Raw genomic sequence first — 12,358 nt, 5'->3', positions numbered from 1 at the left:
AAAAAAATTTAAATTTTTATATGAAAAACTTCTTTTGCTCATATCTCCTAAACTATGCGTCCTAAAGCGAAAAGGAGCTTAATTCATGACCACCCTCACAAAATCGAAAATTCCTTCAAAATCCTGAAAAAATTGAAATTTTTATATGAAAAACTTGTTTTGCTCATATCTCCTAAACTATGCGTCCTAGAGCGAAAAGGAGCTTAAGTCATGACCACCCCCAAAAAATCGAAAATTCCATCAAAATTCTGAAAAAATTGAAATTTTTATATGAAAAACTTGTTTTGCTCATATCTCCTTAACTATGCGTCCTAGAGCGAACAGGAGCTTAATTCATGACCACCCCCAAAAAATCTAAAATTCTCTCAAAATCCTGCAAAAATTTAAATTTTTATATGAAAAACTTGTTTTGCTCATATCTCCTAAACTATGCGTCCTAGAGAGAAAAGGAGCTTAATTCATGACCACCCCCAAAAAATCGAAAATTCTCTCAAAATCCTGCAAAAATGTAATTTTTTATATGAAAAGCTTGTTTTGCTCATATCTCCTAAACTATGCGTCCTAGAGCGAAAAGGAGCTTAATTCATGACCACCCCCCAAAAATTGAAAATTCCATCAAAGTCCTGAAAAAATTTAAATTTTTATATGAAAAACTTGTTTTGCTCATATCTCCTAAACTATGCGTCCTAGAGCGAAAAGGAGCTTAATTCATGACCACCCCCAAAAAATCGAAAATTCTCTCAAAATCCTGCAAAAATTGAAATTTTTATATGAAAAACTTGTTTTGCTCATATCTCCTAAACTATGCGTCCTAGAGAGAAAAGGAGCTTAATTCATGACCACCCCCAAAAAATCGAAAAATCTCTCAAAATCCTGCAAAAATGTAATTTTTTATATGAAAAGCTTGTTTTGCTCATATCTCCTAAACTATGCGTCCTAGAGCGAAAAGGAGCTTAATTCATGACCACCCCAAAAAAAATCGAAAATTCCATCCAAATTCTGAAAAAATGGAAATTTTTATATGAAAAACTTGTTTTGCTCATATCTCCTAAACTATGCGTCCTAGAGCGAACAGGAGCTTAATTCATGACCACCCCCCAAAAATTGAAAATTCCATCAAAGTCCTGAAAAAATTTAAATTTTTATATGAAAAACTTGTTTTGCTCATATCTCCTAAACTATGCGTCCTAGAGCGAACAGGAGCTTAATTCATGACCACCCCCCAAAAATTGAAAATTCCATCAAAGTCCTGAAAAAATTTAAATTTTTATATGAAAAACTTGTTTTGCTCATATCTCCTAAACTATGCGTCCTAGAGCGAAAAGGAGCTTAATTCATGACCACCCCCAAAAAATCGAAAATTCTCTCAAAATCCTGCAAAAATTGAAATTTTTATATGAAAAACTTGTTTTGCTCATATCTCCTAAACTATGCGTCCTAGAGAGAAAAGGAGCTTAATTCATGACCACCCCCAAAAAATCGAAAAATCTCTCAAAATCCTGCAAAAATGTAATTTTTTATATGAAAAGCTTGTTTTGCTCATATCTCCTAAACTATGCGTCCTAGAGCGAAAAGGAGCTTAATTCATGACCACCCAAAAAAAAATCGAAAATTCCATCCAAATTCTGAAAAAATGGAAATTTTTATATGAAAAACTTGTTTTGCTCATATCTCCTAAACTATGCGTCCTAGAGCGAACAGGAGCTTAATTCATGACCACCCCCCAAAAATTTAAAATTCCATCAAAGTCCTGAAAAAATTTAAATTTTTATATGAAAAACTTGTTTTGCTCATATCTCCTAAACTATGCGTCCTGGAGCGAACAGGAGCTTAATTCATGACCACCCCCCAAAAATTGAAAATTCCATCAAAGTCCTGAAAAAATTTAAATTTTTATATGAAAAACTTGTTTTGCTCATATCTCCTAAACTATGCGTCCTAGAGCGAAAAGGAGCTTAATTCATGACCACCCCCAAAAAATCGAAAATTCTCTCAAAATCCTGCAAAAATTGAAATTTTTATATGAAAAACTTGTTTTGCTCATATCTCCTAAACTATGCGTCCTAGAGCGAAAAGGAGCTTAATTCATGACCACCCCCAAAAAACCGAAAATTCCATCCAAATTCTGAAAAAATGGAAATTTTCATATGAAAAACTTGTTTTGCTCATTTCTCCTAAACTATGCGTCCTAGAGCGACAAGGACTTTAATTCATGACCACCCCCAAAAAATTGGATTTTTCAATTTTTTGAAAAATCCAATTTTAAAAAAATTGAAATTTTTATATGAAGAACTTCTTTTGTCCATATCTCCTTAAATATGCGTCCTAGAGCGAAAAGGACTTTAATTCGTGACCACCCCCAAAAAATTGAAAAATCCACCCAAAACCTAAAAAAATTGAAATTTTTGTATGAAAAACTTCTTTTGCCCATATCTCCTTAAATATGCGTCCTAGAGCGAAAAGGACTTTAATTCGTGACCACCACGACAAACTTGAAAAATCCACTCAAAACCTAAAAAAATTTAAATTTTTATATGAAAAACTTCTTTTGCCTATATCTCCTAAACTAAGCGTCCTAGAGCGAAAAGGACTTTAATTCGTAACCACCCCCAAAAAGTTGAAAAATCCACTCAAAACCTAAAAAAATTGAAATTTTTATATGAAAAACTTCTTTTGCCCATATCTCCTTAAATATGCGTCCTAGAGCGAAAAGGACTTTAATTCGCGACCACCCTCAAAAAATTGAAAAATCCACCCAAAACCTAAAAAAATTGAAATTTTTATATGAAAAACTTCTTTTGCCCATATCTCCTTAAATATGCGTCCTAGAGCGAAAAGGACTTTAATTCGTGACCACCCCCAAAAAGTTGAAAAATCCACTCAAAACGTAACAAAATTGAAATTTTTATATGAAAAACTTATTTTGCCCATATCTCCTTAAATATGCGTCCTAGAGCGAAAAGGACTTTAATTCGCGACCACCCTCAAAAAATTGAAAAATCCACCCAAAACCTAAAAAAATTGAAATTTTTATATGAAAAACTTGTTTTGCCCATATCTTCTTAAATATGCGCCCTAGAGCGAAAAGGACTTTAATTCATGACCACCCCCAAAAAATTGAAAAATCCACCCAAAACCTAAAAAAATTGAAATTTTTATATGAAAAACTTCTTTTGCCCATATCTCATAAACTAAGCGTCCTAGAGGGAAAAGGACTTTAATTCGTGACCACCCTCAAAAAATTGAAAAATCCACTCAAAACCTAAAAAAATTGAAATTTTTATATGAAAAACTTCTTTTGCCCATATCTCCTTAAATATGCGTCCTAGAGCGAAAAGGACTTTAATTCGTGACCACCCCCAAAAAGTTTAAAAATCCACTGAAAACCTAACAAAATTTAAATTTTTATATGAAAAACTTCTTTTGCCCATATCTCCTAAACTAAGCGTCCTAGAGCGAAAAGGACTTTAATTCGCGACCACCCTCAAAAAATTTAAAAATCCACCCAAAACCTAAAAAAATTGAAATTTTTATATGAAAAACTTATTTTGCCCATATCTCCTAAACTAAGCGTCCTAGAGCGAAAAGGACTTTAATTCGTGACCACCCCCAAAAAGTTGAAAAATCCACTCAAAACCTAACAAAATTGAAATTTTTATATGAAAAACTTATTTTGCCCATATCTCCTAAACTAAGTGTCCTAGAGCGAAAAGGACTTTAATTCGTAACCACCCCCAAAAAGTTGAAAAATCCACTCAAAACCTAAAAAAATTGAAATTTTTATATGAAAAACTTCTTTTGCCCATATCTCCTTAAATATGCGTCCTAGAGCGAAAAGGACTTTAATTCGTGACCACCCCCAAAAAGTTTAAAAATCCACTCAAAACCTAACAAAATTTAAATTTTTATATGAAAAACTTCTTTTGCCCATATCTCCTAAACTAAGCGTCCTAGAGCGAAAAGGACTTTACTTCGTGACCACCCCCAAAAAGTTGAAAAATCCACCCAAAACCTTAAAAAATTCAAATTTTTATATGAAAAACTTCTTTTGCCCATATCTCCTTAAATATGCGTCCTACAGCGAAAAGGACTTTAATTCGTGACCACCCCCAAAAAATTGAAAAATCCACCCAAAACCTAAAACAATTGAAATTTTTATATGAAAAACTTCTTTTGCCCATATCTCCTTAAATATGCGTCCTAGAGCGAAAAGGACTTTAATTCGTGACCACCCCCAAAAAATTGAAAAATCCACCCAAAACCTAAAAAAATTTAAATTTTTATATGAAAAACTTCTTTTGCCCATATCTCCTAAACTAAGCGTCCTAGAGCGAAAAGGACTTTAATTCGTGACCACCCTCAAAAAATTGAAAAATCCACCCAAAACCTAAAAAAATTGAAATTTTTATATGAAAAACTTCTTTTGCCCATATCTCCTAAACTAAGCGTCCTAGAGCGAAAAGGACCACCCCCAAAAAGTTGAAAAATCCACCCAAAACCTAAAAAAAATTGAGATTTTTATATGAAATACTTCTTCTGCCCATATCTCCTTAAATATGCGTCCTACAGCGAAAAGGACTTTAATTCGTGACCACCCCCAAAAAATTGAAAAATCCACCCAAAACCTAAAACAATTGAAATTTTTATATGAAAAACTTCTTTTGCCCATATCTCCTTAAATATGCGTCCTAGAGCGAAAAGGTCTTTAATTCGTGACCACCCCCAAAAAATTGAAAAATCCACCCAAAACCTAAAAAAATTTAAATTTTTATATGAAAAACTTCTTTTGCTCATATCTCCTAAACTATGCGTCCTAAAGCGAAAAGGAGCTTAATTCATGACCACCCCCAAAAAATCGAAAATTCCATCAAAATTCTGAAAAAATGGAAATTTTTATATGAAAAACTTGTTTTGCTCATATCTCCTTAACTATGCGTCCTAGAGCGAACAGGAGCTTAATTCATGACCACCACCGAAAAATTGAAAATTCCATCAAAGTCCTGAAAAAATTTAAATTTTTATATGAAAAACTTGTTTTGCTCATATCTCCTAAACTATGCGTCCTAGAGCGAAAAGGAGCTTAATTCATGACCACCCCCAAAAAATCGAAAATTCTCTCAAAATCCTGCAAAAATTGAAATTTTTATATGAAAAACTTGTTTTGCTCATATCTCCTAAACTATGCGTCCTAGAGAGAAAAGGAGCTTAATTCATGACCACCCCCAAAAAATCGAAAATTCTCTCAAAATCCTGCAAAAATGTAATTTTTTATATGAAAAGCTTGTTTTGCTCATATCTCCTAAACTATGCGTCCTAGAGCGAAAAGGAGCTTAATTCATGACCACCCCCAAAAAACCGAAAATTCCATCCAAATTCTGAAAAAATGGAAATTTTCATATGAAAAACTTGTTTTGCTCATTTCTCCTAAACTATGCGTCCTAGAGCGAAAAGGACTTTAATTCATGACCACCCCCAAAAAATTGGATTTTTCAATTTTTTGAAAAATCCAATTTTAAAAAAATTGAAATTTTTATATGAAGAACTTCTTTTGCCCATATCTCCTTAAATATGCGTCCTAGAACGAAAAGGACTTTAATTCGTGACCACCCCCAAAAAGTTGAAAAATCCACCCAAAACCTAAAAAAATTGAGATTTTTATATGAAAAACTTCTTTTGTCCATATCTCCTTAAATATGCGTCCTAGAGCGAAAAGGACTTTAATTCGTGACCACCCCCAAAAAATTGAAAAATCCACCCAAAACCTAAAAAAATTGAAATTTTTATATGAAAAACTTCTTTTGCCCATATCTCCTTAAATATGCGTCCTAGAGCGAAAAGGACTTTAATTCGTGACCACCACGAAAAACTTGAAAAATCCACTCAAAACCTAAAAAAATTTAAATTTTTATATGAAAAACGTCTTTTGCCTATATCTCCTAAACTAAGCGTCCTAGAGCGAAAAGGACTTTAATTCGTAACCACCCCCAAAAAGTTGAAAAATCCACTCAAAACCTAAAAAAATTGAAATTTTTATATGAAAAACTTCTTTTGCCCATATCTCCTTAAATATGCGTCCTAGAGCGAAAAGGACTTTAATTCGCGACCACCCTCAAAAAATTGAAAAATCCACCCAAAACCTAAAAAAATTTAAATTTTTATATGAAAAACTTCTTTTGCCCATATCTCCTTAAATATGCGTCCTAGAGCGAAAAGGACTTTAATTCGTGACCACCCCCAAAAAGTTGAAAAATCCACTCAAAACCTAACAAAATTGAAATTTTTATATGAAAAACTTATTTTGCCCATATCTCCTAAACTAAGCGTCCTAGAGCGAAAAGGACTTTAATTCGCGACCACCCCCAAAAAATTGAAAAATCCACCCAAAACCTAAAAAAATTGAAATTTTTATATGAAAAACTTGTTTTGCCCATATCTTCTTAAATATGCGCCCTAGATCGAAAAGGACTTTAATTCATGACCACCCCCAAAAAATTGAAAAATCCACCCAAAACCTAAAAAAATTGAAATTTTTATATGAAAAACTTCTTTTGCCCATATCTCATAAACTAAGCGTCCTAGAGCGAAAAAGACTTTAATTCGCGACCACCCTCAAAAAATTGAAAAATCCACCCAAAGCCTAAAACAATTGAAATTTTTATATGAAAAACTTCTTTTGCCCATATCTCCTTAAATATGCGTCCTAGAGCGAAAAGGACTTTAATTCGTGACCACCCCCAAAAAGTTGAAAAATCCACTCAAAACCTAAAAAAATTGAAATTTTTATATGAAAACCTTCTTTTGCCCATATCTCCTAAACTAAGCGTCCTAGAGCGAAAAGGACTTTAATTCGCGACCACCCTCAAAAAATTTAAAAATCCACCCAAAACCTAAAAAAATGGAAATTTTTATATGAAAAACTTATTTTGCCCATATCTCCTAAACTAAGCGTCCTAGAGCGAAAAGGACTTTAATTCGTGACCACCCCCAAAAAGTTGAAAAATCCACTCAAAACCTAACAAAATTGAAATTTTTATATGAAAAACTTATTTTGCCCATATCTACTAAACTAAGCGTCCTAGAGCGAAAAGGACTTTAATTCGTAACCACCCCCAAAAAGTTGAAAAATCCACTCAAAACCTAAAAAAATTGAAATTTTTATATGAAAAACTTCTTTTGCCCATATCTCCTTAAATATGCGTCCTAGAGCGAAAAGGACTTTAATTCGCGACCCCCCTCAAAAAATTGAAAAATCCACCCAAAACCTTAAAAAATTTAAATTTTTATATGAAAAACTTCTTTTGCCCATATCTCCTAAACTAAGCGTCCTAGAGCGAAAAGGACTTTAATTCGTAACCACCCCCAAACAGTTGAAAAATCCACCCAAAACCTAAAAAAATTGAAATTTTTATATGAAAAACTTCTTTTGCCCATATCTCCTTAAATATGCGTCCTAGAGCGAAAAGGACTTTAATTCGTGACCACCCTCAAACAACTGAAAAATCCACCCAAACCTAAAAAAAAATGAAATTTTTATATGAAAAACTTCTTTTGCCCATATCTCCTTAAATATGCGCCCTAGGGCGAAAAGGACTTTAATTCGTGACCACCCCCAAAAAATTGAAAAATCCACCCAACACCTAAAAAAATTGAAATTTTTATATGAAAAACTTCTTTTGCCCATATCTCCTAAACTAAGCGTCCTAGAGCGAAAAGGACTTTAATTCGTGACCACCCTCAAAAAATTGAAAAATCCACCCAAAACCTAAAAAATTGAAATTTTTATATGAAAAACTTCTTTTGCCCATATCTCCTTAAATATGCGTCCTAGAGCGAAAAGGACTTTAATTCATGACCACCCCCAAAAAATTGAAAAATCCACCCAAAACCTAAAAAAATTTAAATTTTAATATGAAAAACTTCTTTTGCCCATATCTCCTTAAATATGCGTCCTAGAGCGAAAAGGACTTTAATTCATGACCACCCCCAAAAAGTTGAAAAATCCACCCAAAACCTAAAAAAATTGAGATTTTTATATGAAAAACTTCTTTTGTCCATATCTCCTTAAATATGCGTCCTAGAGCGAAAAGGACTTTAATTCGTGACCACCCCCAAAAAATTGAAAAATCCACCCAAAACCTAAAAAAATTGAAATTTTTATATGAAAAACTTCTTTTGCCCATATCTCTTTAAATATGCGTCCTAGAGCGAAAAGGACTTTAATTCGTTACCAGCACGAAAAACTTGAAAAATCTACTCAAAACCTAAAAAAATTGAAATTTTTATATGAAAAACTTCTTTTGCCCATATCTCCTTAAATATGCGTCCTAGAGCGAAAAGGACTTTAATTCGCGACCACCCTCAAAAAATTGAAAAATCCACCCAAAACCTAAAAAAATTTAAATTTTTATATGAAAAACTTCTTTTGCCCATATCTCCTAAACTAAGCGTCCTAGAGCGAAAAGGACTTTAATTCGTGACCACCCCCAAAAAGTTGAAAAATCCACTCAAAACCTAACAAAATTGAAATTTTTATATGAAAAACTTATTTTGCCCATATCTCCTAAACTAAACGTCCTAGAGCGAAAAGGACTTTAATTCGCGACCACCCCCAAAAAATTGAAAAATCCACCCAAAACCTAAAAAAATTGAAATTTTTATATGAAAAACTTCTTTTGCCCATATCTTCTTAAATATGCGCCCTAGAGCGAAAAGGACTTTAATTCATGACCACCCCCAAAAAATTGAAAAATCCACCCAAAACCTAAAAAAATTGAAATTTTTATATGAAAAACTTCTTTTGCCCATATCTCATAAACTAAGCGTCCTAGAGCGAAAAGGACTTTAATTCGCGACCACCCTCAAAAAATTGAAAAATCCACCCAAAGCCTAAAACAATTGAAATTTTTATATGAAAAACTTCTTTTGCCCATATCTCCTTAAATATGCGCCCTAGAGCGAAAAGGACTTTTATTCGTGACCACCCCCAAAAACTTGAAAAATCCACTCAAAACCTAAAAAAAATTAAATTTTTATATGAAAAACTTCTTTTGCCCATATCTCCTAAACTAAGCGTCCTAGAGCGAAAATGACTTTACTTCGTAACCACCCCCAAAAAGTTGAAAAATCCACTCAAAACCTAAAAAAATTGAAATTTTTATATGAAAAACTTCTTTTGCCCATATCTCCTTAAATATGCGTCCTAGAGCGAAAAGGACTTTAATTCGCGACCACCCTCAAAAAATTGAAAAATCCACCCAAAATCTTAAAAAATTTAAATTTTTATATGAAAAACTTCTTTTGCCCATATCTCCTAAACTAAGCGTCCTAGAGCGAAAAGGACTTTAATTCGTAACCACCCCCAAACAGTTGAAAAATCCACCCAAAACCTAAAAAAATTGAAATTTTTATATGAAAAACTTCTTTTGCCCATATCTCCTTAAATATGCGTCCTAGAACGAAAAGGACTTTAATTCGTGACCACCCCCAAAAAGTTGAAAAATCCACCCAAAACCTAAAAAAATTGAGATTTTTATATGAAAAACTTCTTTTGTCCATATCTCCTTAAATATGCGTCCTAGAGCGAAAAGGACTTTAATTCGTGACCACCCCCAAAAAATTGAAAAATCCACCCAAAACCTAAAAAAATTGAAATTTTTATATGAAAAACTTCTTTTGCCCATATCTCTTTAAATATGCGTCCTAGAGCGAAAAGGACTTTAATTCGTTACCAGCACGAAAAACTTGAAAAATCCACTCAAAACCTAAAAAAATTGAAATTTTTATATGAAAAACTTCTTTTGCCCATATCTCCTTAAATATGCGTCCTAGAGCGAAAAGGACTTTAATTCGCGACCACCCTCAAAAAATTGAAAAATCCACCCAAAACCTAAAAAAATTTAAATTTTTATATGAAAAACTTCTTTTGCCCATATCTCCTAAACTAAGCGTCCTAGAGCGAAAAGGACTTTAATTCGTGACCACCCCCAAAAAGTTGAAAAATCCACTCAAAACCTAACAAAATTGAAATTTTTATATGAAAAACTTATTTTGCCCATATCTCCTAAACTAAACGTCCTAGAGCGAAAAGGACTTTAATTCGCGACCACCCCCAAAAAATTGAAAAATCCACCCAAAACCTAAAAAAATTGAAATTTTTATATGAAAAACTTCTTTTGCCCATATCTTCTTAAATATGCGCCCTAGAGCGAAAAGGACTTTAATTCATGACCACCCCCAAAAAATTGAAAAATCCACCCAAAACCTAAAAAAATTGAAATTTTTATATGAAAAACTTCTTTTGCCCATATCTCATAAACTAAGCGTCCTAGAGCGAAAAGGACTTTAATTCGCGACCACCCTCAAAAAATTGAAAAATCCACCCAAAGCCTAAAACAATTGAAATTTTTATATGAAAAACTTCTTTTGCCCATATCTCCTTAAATATGCGCCCTAGAGCGAAAAGGACTTTTATTCGTGACCACCCCCAAAAACTTGAAAAATCCACTCAAAACCTAAAAAAAAATTAAATTTTTATATGAAAAACTTCTTTTGCCCATATCTCCTAAACTAAGCGTCCTAGAGCGAAAATGACTTTACTTCGTAACCACCCCCAAAAAGTTGAAAAATCCACTCAAAACCTAAAAAAATTGAAATTTTTATATGAAAAACTTCTTTTGCCCATATCTCCTTAAATATGCGTCCTAGAGCGAAAAGGACTTTAATTCGCGACCACCCTCAAAAAATTGAAAAATCCACCCAAAATCTTAAAAAATTTAAATTTTTATATGAAAAACTTCTTTTGCCCATATCTCCTAAACTAAGCGTCCTAGAGCGAAAAGGACTTTAATTCGTAACCACCCCCAAACAGTTGAAAAATCCACCCAAAACCTAAAAAAATTGAAATTTTTATATGAAAAACTTCTTTTGCCCATATCTCCTTAAATATGCGTCCTAGAACGAAAAGGACTTTAATTCGTGACCACCCCCAAAAAGTTGAAAAATCCACCCAAAACCTAAAAAAATTGAGATTTTTATATGAAAAACTTCTTTTGTCCATATCTCCTTAAATATGCGTCCTAGAGCGAAAAGGACTTTAATTCGTGACCACCCCCAAAAAATTGAAAAATCCACCCAAAACCTAAAAAAATTGAAATTTTTATATGAAAAACTTCTTTTGCCCATATCTCTTTAAATATGCGTCCTAGAGCGAAAAGGACTTTACTTCGTTACCAGCACGAAAAACTTGAAAAATCCATTCAAAACCTAAAAAAAATTAAATTTTTATATGAAAAACTTCTTTTGCCCATATCTCCTTAAATATGCGTCCTAGAGCGAAAAGGACTTTAATTCGTGACCAGCACGAAAAACTTGAAAAATCCACTCAAAACCTAAAAAAATTTAAATTTTTATATGAAAAACTTCTTTTGCCCTTATCTCCTTAAATATGCGTCCTAGAGCGAAAAGGACTTTAATTCGTGACCACCCCCAAAAAGTTGAAAAATCTACTCAAAACCTAAAAAAATTGAAATTTTTATATGAAAAACTTCTTTTGCCCATATCTCCTTAAATATGCGTCCTAGAGCGAAAAGGGACTTTAATTTGTGACCACCCCCAAAAAGTTTAAAAATCCACCCAAAACCTTAAAAAATTTAAATTTTTATATGAAAAACTTCTTTTGCCCATATCTCCTAAACTAAGCGTCCCAGAGCGAAAAGGACTTTAATTCGCGACCACCCTCAAAAAATTGAAAAATCCACCCAAAACCTAAAAAAATTGACATTTTTATATGAAAAACTTCTTTTGCGCATATCTCCTTAAATATGCGTCCTAGAGCGAAAAGGACTTTAATTCGTGACCACCCCCAGAAAGTTGAAAAATCCACTCGAAACCTAAAAAAATTTAGATTTTTATATGAAAAACTTCTTTTGCCCATATCTCCTAAACTAAGCGTCCTAGAGCGAAAAGGACTTTAATTCGCGACCACCCCCAAAAAATTGAAAAATCCACCCAAAACCTAAAAAAATTGAAATTTTTATATGAAAAACTTCTTTTGCCCATATCTTCTTAAATATGCGCCCTAGAGCGAAAAGGACATTAATTCATGACCACCCCCAAAAAATTGAAAAATCCACCCAAAACCTAAAAAAATTGAAATTTTTATATGAAAAACTTCTTTTGCCCATATCTCATAAACTAAGCGTCCTAGAGCGAAAAGGACTTTAATTCGCGACCACCCTCAAAAAATTGAAAAATCCACCCAAAGCCTAAAACAATTGAAATTTTTATATGAAAAACTTCTTTTGCCCATATCTCCTTAAATATGCGCCCTAGAGCGAAAAGGACTTTTATTCGTGACCAC

Source organism: Haematobia irritans, chromosome 3 (genome assembly GCF_050003625.1).
Source record: "Haematobia irritans isolate KBUSLIRL chromosome 3, ASM5000362v1, whole genome shotgun sequence".
NCBI lineage: Eukaryota > Metazoa > Arthropoda > Insecta > Diptera > Muscidae > Haematobia > Haematobia irritans.
The sequence above is the reverse complement of the archived record's forward strand: the minus strand, read 5'-3'. Positions refer to the sequence as shown.